The sequence below is a fragment of the Vulpes lagopus genome, chromosome 3 (assembly GCF_018345385.1).
Source record: "Vulpes lagopus strain Blue_001 chromosome 3, ASM1834538v1, whole genome shotgun sequence".
Taxonomy (NCBI): Eukaryota; Metazoa; Chordata; class Mammalia; order Carnivora; family Canidae; genus Vulpes; species Vulpes lagopus.
Window position 1 is genome coordinate 89225168 of NC_054826.1, and position 12500 is coordinate 89237667.

Below are 12500 nucleotides of genomic sequence, written 5' to 3' on the forward strand. Positions count from 1 at the left end.
AATTATATACTTAGTTATAGCTATTATCATTGATTGGAGGTATCACCTTTTTTTGCAGTCTCTGATAATAAATGCCTCTAAGTAGTATAAGTTTTTTGTTTTAGTTATAGTCATTTATGTATTTTTTAAAATACATAATTTATGAGGGAGGTAGAGGGATAAGCAGGCTCCCTGCAAGGAGCCCAATGTGGAGTACAACTCAGGACTCTGGGATCATGCCCTGCGCTGCAGGCAGATTCTAAAACACTGAGCCCCCCAGGCGTCCCTGTGCAAAATATTCTTGATAGGTATTTTCTGCAAGTTACATTAGACCCTCTCTTTTTTTTAAAAAATTTTTATTTATTCACGAGAGACACACAGAAGCAGAGACATAGGCAGAGGGAGAAGCAGGCTCCCCTCGGGAAACCTGATGTGGGACTCGATCCCAGGACCCTGGGATCATGACCTGAGCCAAAGGCAGACGCTCAACCACTGAGCCACCTAGGTGCCCCAGGTCCCCTTCTAAAAAGGATTTTTATGTTAAGATTAGCACAAGTGATCCTTAAAGATTAATAGGCTTGACAATTCTACATTTTTAAAATAGCGTTTGAAAACTATCAATTCCTCAAAAAGTTGCCTTCTTTTGCAAAATGTTGAACTAGTACCTCTCATGGCTTAAAAAAAGGAGTAGTGCCATCTACTTACTACCCCTTTTATTGAGATCTATTTTTTTTAAGATCTTTTTTTTATTATTTTTTTAAGATCTTATTCATGAGAGACACAGAGAGGCAGAGACATAGGCAGAAGGAGAAACAGGCTCCGTACGAGGAGCCGGATATGGGACTTGACCCTGGAACCCCAAAATCATGACCTGAGCCAAAGGCAGATGCTTAAGCACTGTGCCACCCAGGCATCCCTTTTTTTCTTTTATTAAAGTAAGCTCTATTGCTCAACATGGGGCTTAAACTCATGACCCCGACTGAGCCAGCCAGGTACCCTGAGATCTTACATTTTTAGAATAGAACCTAGAAGTCTTTGCTGCCCCTTCCTTTGTCCACCTAGACTCAGAGGTTAAACAGCTTGCCCAAGGTAACAATTAATGGCAAATGGGGACTAGAAGCCTAGCTTCCAAAGTACTTGTTTAAGGACTGCCCCCCCTCCATTCTTTTCAGTTGAATTTTTTTTTTTTTTTAAGATTTTATTTATTCATGAGAGAGACACAAAGAGAGTCAGAGACATATAGGCAGAGGGAGAAGCAGGCTCTCTGTAGGGAACCCAATGCGGGACTCCATCCCAGGACCCTGGGATCTCTCCCCAAGACAAAGGCAGAGGCACACGCTCAACCACTGAGCCACCCAGGCATCCCTCTTTTTTTTTTAAGATTTTATTTATTTGTTCATTTGTTCATAAGAGATACAGAGAGAGAGGTAGAGATGCAGGCAGAGGGAGAAACAGGCTCCCCATAGGGATCCTGATGTGGGATTTAATCCCTGGACCCCCAGGATCATGACCTGAGAGCCAAAGGCAGACGCTCAACCGCTGAGCCACCTAGCCGCCCCTTCAGTTGAATTCTTGTATAGATAATGCTTCACGTTCAAAGATACTAAAGCAAACATGGTGAATAGTCTTTTTCATACCCCTTCACTCTGACTTGAAGTTCTCCCTCTCCGTAAGCAGCTGTGAAACTTTCCAGAGCCATTTTATGCATATACAAGCATAAATATGACCATATTTTTCTTCCCATTTTTAAACAAAGTTATCATATTGTACATTCTGATCTATACCCTACTTTTTGCTAGCATTCTTTCCATCACCATATATATTTAAGTGCTTATATTCGTACTTGGTGCAATGTTAATAACTGCTAGTATGTAAAAGAAAATTTGTTCTAGAAGTTAGTTTTGACTAATAAAATATTGGTTCTTATGTTATTATTGTTTCTTGGTCTGGAAATTTCAGAAGCAGTATGAACTTAGAGTATAAGAGGAAAGAATACATTACGAAGAGTAACTGGACTGCCATGTGTTAGAGATAACTGTTAATATGTAAGATAATGTTTACTGTGTGCAAAGCAGTGTTCTAAATGCTTTACTAATTTAATTCTCATAACAGTCCTATGAGGTGCTTTTTTTTTTTTTTTAAAGATTTTATGTATTTATTTATGAGATAGAGAGCGAGAGGCAGACACACAGGCAGAGGGAGAAGCTGGCTCCATGCAGGGAGCCCGACAAGGGACTCGATCCTGGGTCTCCAGGATCAGGCCCTGGGCCGAAGGCGGTGCTAAACCGCTGAGCCGCCCGGGCTGCCCCTATGAGGTGCTTTTATCACCATTTTACAGATGAGAAAACTGAGGCACACAGAATGTAACTGAAAGTTGATTTAGATAGTACGGTGGCAGAAGCCTGATTCTAACCCAAGCAACCTGTCTCAAAAGTCCAAGCTCTTTACTACTACTTTGAATTCCATTTAGATATAATATTGATCAAGTGATACCTATATCAGCCAAATATTTAAAACTATGCAAACATTGGTGCCTTTTTTTTTTTAACATCTGTATGCCAAAAATGCCTAGATTTTGCATTATAGCTTTTACTTGTTTAGAGCAATTTTTGGAAAAGCAAGGACATTATTATGAAGGCGTGGTATTCAAGAAGTTTCTGGAGTATTTGCTTTTGAAGCCTAAACTTGTGAAGACAAGACATTTGTCTCACCTAGTTAGTGAACAGGCATGCAGAGGGGTGAGCTATCAGGAAGACTTAGCAGAATTGCTAAGAGAAGGAAGATAAAGGGCATCTAGGCACCTGGGGTGGGAGGGGAAATTGGTTTGAATTTGTACTAGGGTGGGGAAGCTCTTTCCGAGAGAGGTGTTGAGTCATGGATCCACTGTACATAGAATCAGAAGAATTGGGCCTGGGGTGTGGTGCTGACTAAACCACGATACAGAAGTAGAATTTAAGAGGGATTCATTTCCTTGATGATGTGGAAGACTCCAGGGAACAGCAAGAAGAAAAGCAGAAGATGGTGGCCATTTGAAGGAATAGCAAGTGGTCCTATTTGAATGATAGACCCACTTGGGTGGAGAAAGGACTGGAATCTAGAGCTTGTCCAGAAAAATGCAAAACCAGGCATTCTTGTAAACCACATGTTCTTGTAAACATGGACAAGACTTATACACACTGATCCTGGGGTTTCTCTTCTCTCTAGTATTTATATTCAGTTGTCCTAGACAGGTATTAGATGTTCAGTTTCCAAAATTCATTCCCCCAACTCCTAGTTCTGTGGCAGTGCAGCAGGGATTTCATAAGCATTTGATTCACATTTTAACATGTTAAACTTTAAAACATTTATAAGCATGTATATATTTTCAAATGCATAACATGCTAAATCAGTAGAGACCACTGATTTATACCACCAGGTTATCTCAATGGTGTTACGCTAGATGAAAAAAAAGTGCCAGTCTTTAAAGGTTACACACTATATGAATCCATTTATATAACATTATTGAAATAACAAAATTATAGTGATGGAGAACAGATTAGTAGTTGCCAGAAAGTTCAGAATTGGGGAAAGGGTGGCTTGGTTAAGGAAGGTAGCATAAGGGAGCCTTGTGGGGAAGGAATATTCTGTATTTTAATTGTGGTTACACTGAAGCTACAACTGTAATAAAATTGCAAACTGGTGAAATCTCAGTAAACTAGATTGTACTAAGGTTAGTTTCTTGGTTGTGGTATTGTACTCTAGTTATGCAAGGGAGGTTTGGTGAAGTGTGTTAGGGACCATCCTGTGCTTTTTTTTTCTTTTTTTTTTTTTGCAAATTCTTGTGATTTATAGTTATTTAAGATAAAAAGTAAAAAAAGAAAGCAATTATTTAGAATATTTGAGGGAAAATAAGCAAAAGGAAAAAATTAAAAATATCCATAATGCCAACACTCAGGATTGCTGTGTGTAGATACTTGAATTTTTAAGAAGACTACTGATTAGGATTACAGCTTTATATTGGTATTTAAAAAATTCAGGCTAGTGCTTGTTTGCTCTTGTAAAATTGTATCAGCAAATTCACTACTATAGAACTCTCATTGCTTTATGGTATAACATGTGACTGCCTTATGCATAATACACTGATGTCTTGATTATACAATTTATTCTTAGAGATTTAACTTAGAAATGTTCTTCTACTTAGACTTTTGGACAGGTACAATAAAAGCCTTAGAGCATTAATGTACAATTAAAAAAAGATTAGCATTTGCAACTGCTAATCTCTGGATCAGGTTTTTCTTGATACTGCGCAATCAAAACAGAACAAGTCTGACCGCCCCCAATTATCCATAACTTAAATAAAGTTTGTGTTAATCAAAAGACCTTCATTGTAAATGTTATAAACTTGAGCTTTTAAAATACACTGATAGAGTGAAATACTGTTTTAATCTGTTTTTCACTATAGATTCACATAAAATTTCATTTGGAAAAACATTCTTTTGCTAAAAAATTCTTTTAAACCATTAGATCATAAACTACAGTTTCTTTTGTTATATAGCATCTGTAATTTAGGGGAATGTCAAGGATGCTGTTGTCCTCTTGTGTGATAATTGGCCTTTTCAAAAAGAATCATTGTTTTTGAGAAGTAAAATCATGGAAGATCCATGACAAAATAAGAATTAAAAGTGGAGTATAATAAATTCTTCTGCTTTTAAAAGTTTAATTTATTTCTGCTTGTGCATTATGCTAAGAGTGAAGATCACAGTCATTAAAGCAAGAGTACCTGGATTGAATTATTGGCTGCATAATTTGGTCTCTCTTCTCAGTTTCCACTTCATAAAATGAGGGTAACAGTAGTGTCTAACCCAGGATTATTGGGAATATGAAGTACACCAATCCATCAGTATGTATAAACAGTCTTAGCACGGTGCCTGGCACAAAAGTAAGTGCTCGTAGATGTAGCTATTATTTTAAAGAAATGGTTGAGATCATATTGCACATATATCTTTTTTCCCCTCATTTAACATGTCACAACTATTTTTTCTTGTTCTTAAAAATTCTACTAGTAATGAATGTAAGAGAATGTTAGGAGCCCTGTACCCTTGTCATTGGGTATTCTCATTATTTAGACCTTTATGAATTTGTTTTATGGAAAATATCGTCTCTGGCCGCCGTGGTGGCGCAGCGGTTTAGCGCCGCCTTTAGCCCAGGGTGTGATCCTGGAGACCCAGGATTGAGTCGCACGTCGGGTTCCCTGCGTGGAGCCTGTTCTCCCTCTGTCTGTGTCTCTGCCTCTCTCTCTCTCTCTCTCTGTGTCTCTCATGAATAAATAAGTAAAGAAAAGAAAAATATCATCTCATTGTTTTGATTTACATTTCCCCCCAAGTAGAAGCAACTTTTAGTTGGTTTTCGCATTTTTATTGTTTTTTAATATTTTATTTATTTATTCATGAAAGACACACAGAGGCAGAGACACAGGCAGAGGGAGAAGCAAGCTCCATGCAGGAGCCCCACATGGAACTCGATCCTGGGTCTTCAGGATCACGCCCTAGGCCGAAGGCAGGCGCCAAACCATGGAGCCACCCAGGGATCCCCTTCATGTTTTTATTGTTTGCACTTCTTCTCTTTAGTCTTGCCTGTATACATCTTAGAATTTTTATGTTGATTGGACAAATGCCTTATATATTTAGAGGATATGGATATTTTAACATTTGTTAATATTTTTGCCATGTTCTTTTTTTTTTTTTTTTTTTACGATTTTATTGATTTATTCAAGAGAGACACAGAAAGAGAGGCAGAGACACAGGCAGAGGGAGAAACAGGCTCCCCACGTGGAGCCCCATATAGGATTCATTCCCAGAATACGGGATCACGCCCTGAGCCAAAGGCAGATGCTTAGCCGTTGAGCCACCTAGGCATTAATTTTTGTAGTACATAGATTTTTTTTTAAGTGTACAAAAAATTTAATTATTTTTCTATGTATTTTTTTCCCATAGGTTTTAAGATTAGAAGGGCATGTCTCATTCTGATGAATGAGTATTTATGATTTCTTTTAGTTTTGAAAAAAAAATTCCTTAATCATGTAGAATATAGGTTACAGATGAACCTATAACCTAATTTTTGTATAGACATATGTTTAATGTTCACTTGAATTTCTTCTGGAGATTGCCTGTTTATACCTTTGCGCATTTATTTCTCTTCTAAGTTGTCTTTTTTTTCTTATTGGTTAGAGGGAATTCTTCAGGTATCACAGTAATTTTTTGTTATATGTATTACATATATTTTCTTCTTGTTTCTCACCTTTTATTTTTTATTTTTTTAAATTTATTATTTTTTTAAAATACTCTTAAGGCATTTATTTATTAAAACGTTCTCTGCCAAGATTTCACATTAGCTTAAAATTCAAATCAATCTTTACATTTCTCTGCTGAGGACTCCACCTCAGTGTATGACATAAAAGCACCTTCTCCAGCAGTGAGTGTTACCAGCATCCACACAGTGAGCCCCATGGTCAGCCTCTCTGTTCCCCAGGTGACCCAACTAGATGTTAATACTGCTCTGCTACAGGGTAAAAGCTCCTAACTCAAACTCATTGGAAAAGGGGTGAAACTTCTGCAAAGCACACTTTAAGAAGAGGTACTGTTTGCTCATGAAAAGAAACCAGTGAGTCCTCTAAGAATAATAAAAGGGGATATTTTACAGTTAAGCACATGATTTGGAGTGAAGAATTCGGATGTTGCTTTGCTGGTCCAGGCTGTTAATACTCTTCTTGTTCCTCCTGTGGGCCCCCTTCATCAGGTATCACAAAGCCTTCATCTGTGGCATAGAGAATGTCCACGATCCTCTGCAATACAGGGTTGTTTTCCCCTTTGTTCTCCTGGCAAATCAATTCAATGTTTCTTAGCTAGCTTTCCAAAGTAGAAATCTCTCTTTCTCCAAGTCTTCGACGGTAAGTTTCAATACATTGACCTGCTGCATCAATTCAGCTGCTTCATCATCCCCATTGCCCACACCAGGATTCTTTCGCACCACACCCGGGCCGGCCTTAGGGGTTGCAGTAGTTCTGTGTGTTGCAATGGGCCTCTGTGGAGCTGCACTGCTAGAGCTGAGAGGTTTCTTCGGTTTGTTCAGAGCTGGAGCAACAAGGGAGGGAGCCACTGCAGTTTCTTGACCTTGTCTGGCAGCTACAGGGTCATAGTCTTTTCCATCATAGTTTGCATCAAAAAACTTCTTGAACCACTGAACAAATTCAAAATTGTCCTGAAACTTTCCTTTTACTAATTTGTCCACAGGAATTATTTTGTCAACACCCATTCTCTTAAAACCTGCTTGTAGTATTTTGAAGTTCTGGATGTATTCATGCTCTAGTTTAGCCTGGAATTTCACTTTCTTCAAGGCAGTGGAGCCAGGGAATAGCATGTCCATAAACTGACAATAGGCAGCCCCTGAGCACAACTGTTCAATCTTTGTCAGATTCAGCTGCAGAGACTCATTGATCCAGGCCAGCATATCACGTCGACTTAGGTTATCACTGGTGACCGACGTTGAGTATACGTACACTGCCGTCTTCGGCTCTCGGCGGGACCGTGTCCACTGCCTGTGCCCGGCTTCGATTCCGTCTTCGTCTTGTTCAAACCACCCGAACCCCTATTTCTCACCTTTTAATTTCATTAATGGTATCTTTATTCAACAGAAGTTGAAACTTTTTTATGTGATGCCATTTTTGACTTCTTGATAACTTTTAGGTTGTTTTCTTTCTTTAATCTTATTTAGCAAACTCTCTAGCATTCTAAGATTTTCTTTTTAACTTTCATGTATTTTGTTTGAATTTTTTTCATATTTAGCTCCTTTTAGTTTGAGTGGAATTTACTTTTGTGTGGGACGTGAGGTAGGGATCTAACTTTTCTAAATTGGTGGGCTTTTGCCTAACTCCATGTATTGACTTGACCATATTTGAAATGACACAGGAATTTCCTTATATGCATAGGGTCTCTTTTTGGATTCTCAATTCTGTTCCAGTAATATGTTGTCTGTTTTTCTACACATTTATATTACTACAGTCCCTCTCTCCCCTGTGGCTTTAAATAGTTTGATATCTGATAGGGCAAATATGCTCATTTTAAAACATTTCTTTGGCTATTCTTACGCATTTACTGTGTCAGGTGAATTTTAGAATTTATTTTGATGAGCTCTAAAAAACCATTCCAATGAGATTTTGAATAGAATTATTACTAAATTTATAGATGGATTTGAGACAGAGTCAGCCTTTACTTACATTTTCCCATCAAGGAACAAACATACCTATTTATTCTGGAGTTGCTAACCTGTTATTATTTTAACCTAGATGCCCATTGTAGTTTTGTTTTGTATATGATGGATGTAGTGCTGGAAATTAAGAAATTTTCTGATGGTATTCTGGACAGGGATCCCAGTAACAGAATTCTCTCCAGTCTATAGCCACTCTTTTCAAGTATGTAGGGTCCCTGAGGAGGAGATTTGTATTAATATTTGTACCTGCAAATGAAAACTAAAATACTTTGCATTTTATTCTTAACTGGGACTTGGGCACTAAACTCCCAAGACAAAAGACTGGAATGAGCCCAGCTGGGTTCACATGGAAATGCTTTTTTATTTTTTTCTCAATCCAGTTAAGCCTAAATTGTTTCAAACTAAAACAGGCTGTGAGGTGGACCCCGTTCATCTCTTCAATTCTCAAACATGGCTAGATTTTTCCCATGTGATGTGAGCAGAGCCTGCTCTATCTATCTCATTCCTGTCAATGCTCAGGGCCATGTAACCAGAGAGCACATTTGCTTTGGCTGACTGCTGATCTGGCCTTGGCCACATGCCTCAGGCCTTTTCTGCCTAAGTAGTAGGTTTGGCCCTGGTTCTCACTTAGAGAAAAGAAAGCCCTCTTGAGGCTTACCTTTTAATGGTGATTCTGTCCAGTATCACACACACCCAATCAGTGCTCTCAAATCTGTCCACTTTCTTCCTGAGAGTCAGAGAAAAAGAACAGTCAGGGAGACTTGATCCCTCACTTCTAAAGATAACACAAAAATTTTCAGCCGTTCTCAGAAACATTGGTTTTTCTCTTGGGTTGTTACTTGTCTCTAAACCAAAAAGAGGTGGAGTAAAAAACTGGCTAAGTATTGCACATAACCCATATCCTTTCTTAACTATGCATCAACCTGCAGTGGGTGACTTATTAGTCAGGAGACGTTCTCTTCCCTTGCTTAATGGTTCATGACATGTTCTTGATTTTCCTCCTACCACTTGGTTCCTTCTCAGCTTTCTTTACTGGCTTATCCTCCTGTACCTGCCCACTAAATGTTGACACACCAGGGATCAGCCCTACACCCTCTTGTCAGTCTTTCTTTCCCTAAAGTCACATCCATATCCATGGTTTCACTCAAAGATGAACCTAAAATTTAGATCGCTAGCCTGGAAATTTATGTCTCTAGCCTCAATTTTTTTTAAAGATTTTATTTATTTATTCAACGAGAGATGTACACAGAGAGAGGCAGAGACACAGGCATAGGGAGAAGCAGGCTCCAATGCAGGGAGCCCAATGTGGGACTTGATCCTGGGATCCTGGATTATGCCCTGGGCCAAAGGCAGGCACCAAACCACTGAGCCACCCAGGGATCCCTTTTTTTTTTTAGTGCTCACAAGTTTATATTTTTAGGTTTGATAAAGATTCTTGTGTATTTTCTAAATACACAGACAAAACAGGTTTGGAAGTTTACATACATGTCTTAGGACACTTATACTAGGTAGGTAAATTACATTTAAAAAAATTGGTCTTCATAAAAGATCTTCCCAAAGAGCTTTTACAAACAGCAGGCAGAAGAAAGCATTCTTTTATGTTTACAGTGTTTAAAATGCTGATTCTCCCATTTCATGATGGCCTCAACCATCCCTCTCCCCTAAACCCAAAATCTTGTTCTCAATAGCCAGTGTACTCCAAATTAAGTACCCAATGTCATAAAATCCAGGGCTAAAAAACAACTTGTAAAGTGTGCTTATCCCTAACACATTTTAAACTATCTAAAACTGTTCGACTTCACTTGAAAGCAGGGATACAGCAGGAAAAAAAACTTTCCACTTTAAATCCTAAAGTGACTACAAAAAAACACCTGTTAGTTCTAAGCACATATATTATGTATCATAGTTAAGTTTAAGGATCTGGGTGACTGAACGGTACAAAAACTGGGGTTCACATCAACTGCTGAGCCACACAGACATCCCTCTAGTCTTAAAATTTCTCTCTCTCCTTTGAACTCTAATTCTGTTTATGTAATTGCCTGCTGGACATCTCTGCTAGGATGTCTTCAAAGTACTATATTTAACATGTCCAAGATTTAATTAATACTCTTCCCTGGGACACCTGGGTGGCTCAGTGGTTGAGCATCTGTCTGCCTTGGCTCAGGGTGTGATCCCAGGATCTGGGATCAAGTCCCATGTTGGGCTCCTTGCGAGGAGTCTGCTTCTCCCTCTGCCTATGTCTCTGCCTCTTTCTCTGTGTCTCTCATGAATGAATGAATAAATAAACAAAGTAAGTAAGTAAGTCTTTAAAAAAAATTCTTCCCCTGAAAATGCTGTTTGTCATTCCAGTGAAAGGCATTACCACCTAAGCAGTTGTGCAAAGCAGAAACCTGGGAGTTGTCTTTGGTTGTTTCTCCATGAAATCCAGTCAGTCAGCAGGTCCAATTGTTGTTGTTGTTTTTTTTTAATCTTTTTTCTGATTTGTAACATACACATGGAAGAGTCATTGAGCTGTGCATCTTTTTTCATGTAATAATCACAAACTGTAACCCTTGTAGCCAACAAACATTCAGGTCATTAAATAGATGATTGTCAGCACTTCAGAAAGCCCTCCTTTAACTCTCTCCTTATTAAATACTCTCTTCCTCCTTCTCAAGATTAACTGACTTCTTTTATGATAGTTTCTTACTTTTCTACCTAAGGTTGCATCTAAACTTAGTAGTTTAATTTTCCCTGCCTTTTGAACTTTATAAATAGAACCATTTAGTTTGTATTCTTTATTCCAGCTGTTTTCATTCAGCATTATCTTGTGAGATTCATCTGTGTTTTATAGAGCTATAGTTTGTTTCATTGCTGAATATTCTGTTAGACAAACGTATCACAATTAACTTATTCCTTTTTTTGAAAGGTCCAGACCTTTTCAGAGAGTCTTTGAGATCAAAAACTATTTTCATAGTAATAATAAGATGTTATTCACCTTATTTTACTCTTTTCCCTCACCAAGTGCTATAGTTTGTTTCATTGCTGAATATTCTGTTAGACAAACGTATCACAATTAACTTATTCCTTTTTTTGAATGGACATTTAAATTATTTTCACTTTGAAGCAGGTATGAATTATGACGCTATGAGCACTTTTGTGTATTTTCAATTTTAGTTGGTAATGCCAGACTGTTTTCTAAGTGATTGCAATAATTTTGATTCCTACCAACAATATATCAGATATCCTGTTATTCTACCTGTATGCCAACCCTTGGAATTGTCAATCTGTTAAATTTTATTAACCATTCTGGTGTATATGTAATGGATTTTTTTTGGGTAGTTGAGATGTATTTCATATACATTAAAATGCAAAGATTTTAAATGTACAACTTGAAAATGTTTTCACATATGCATGTGCATTCCTATCACCCAAGAAAGTTCTCTCATGCTCCTTTTCAGTCAGAAGCTGTTATTCTGACAATCCTGCTTTGACTTTTATCACTATAAATTTGTTTTGCCTATTCTTGAACTTGATGTAAATGGTCTCATAACAGTATGTACTCTCTTGTGTCTGGCTTCTTTTGCCCAGCATAATAATGTTTTTTGCAGTTCATCCGAGTTGTTGGTTTTATCAGTTATTTTTTATTGCTTAGTGCCATTGTATGATTTTACACACCCACATGCATGCACACTCTTATTTCTCTAGGGTATATATTGAAGGGTGGATTTTTGGGTCATAGGGTAGGTGTTTAATTTTATTAGAAACCACAGAATAGTTTCCCAAAGTTGTTCTGTTTAAATTCCTATTTCTTCTTCTTCTTCTTCTTCTTCTTCTTCTTCTTCTTCTTCTTCTTCTTCTTCTTCTTCTTTTTCTTCTTCTTCTTCTTCTTTCTTCTTTCTTCTTCATTTATGATAGTCACACACACACACAGAGAGAGAGAGAGGCAGAGACACAGGCAGAGGGAGAAGCATGCTCCATGCACCGGGAGCCTGATGTGGGATTCGATCCTGGGTCTCGAGGATCGCGCCCTGGGCCAAAGGCAGGCGCCGAATCGCTGCGCCACCCAGGGATCCCCCCTATTTGGTTTTAATTTGCATTTCCCTGATTATTGATGGGGTTGAGCAGCCTTTTATATGTTTAGTGGCCATTTGGATTATCTTCTCTTTGAAAGACTCATTAAAGTCTCATTAAAATCTTTTGCCCATTTTTCTGCCGGTGTTCATCTTACTCATTTTAAGATACGTTAACATATGTTTGTATATCTGTATATATGTGTTGTATATATGTATATTGTA

The 12500-nt window shown here is 38.0% G+C and overlaps 1 protein-coding gene and 1 pseudogene across 1 annotated transcript in view; one reads left to right on the plus strand and one right to left on the minus strand.

Moving 5' to 3' along the window:
* VKORC1L1 (vitamin K epoxide reductase complex subunit 1 like 1) overlaps nt 1-12500 on the plus strand; it is a 70999-nt gene that overhangs the window by 4396 nt on the left and 54103 nt on the right. The gene's annotated exons all lie outside the window — the stretch shown is intronic.
* Nucleotides 6001-12500, minus strand: part of LOC121486361 — a 23197-nt pseudogene continuing 16697 nt past the window's right edge.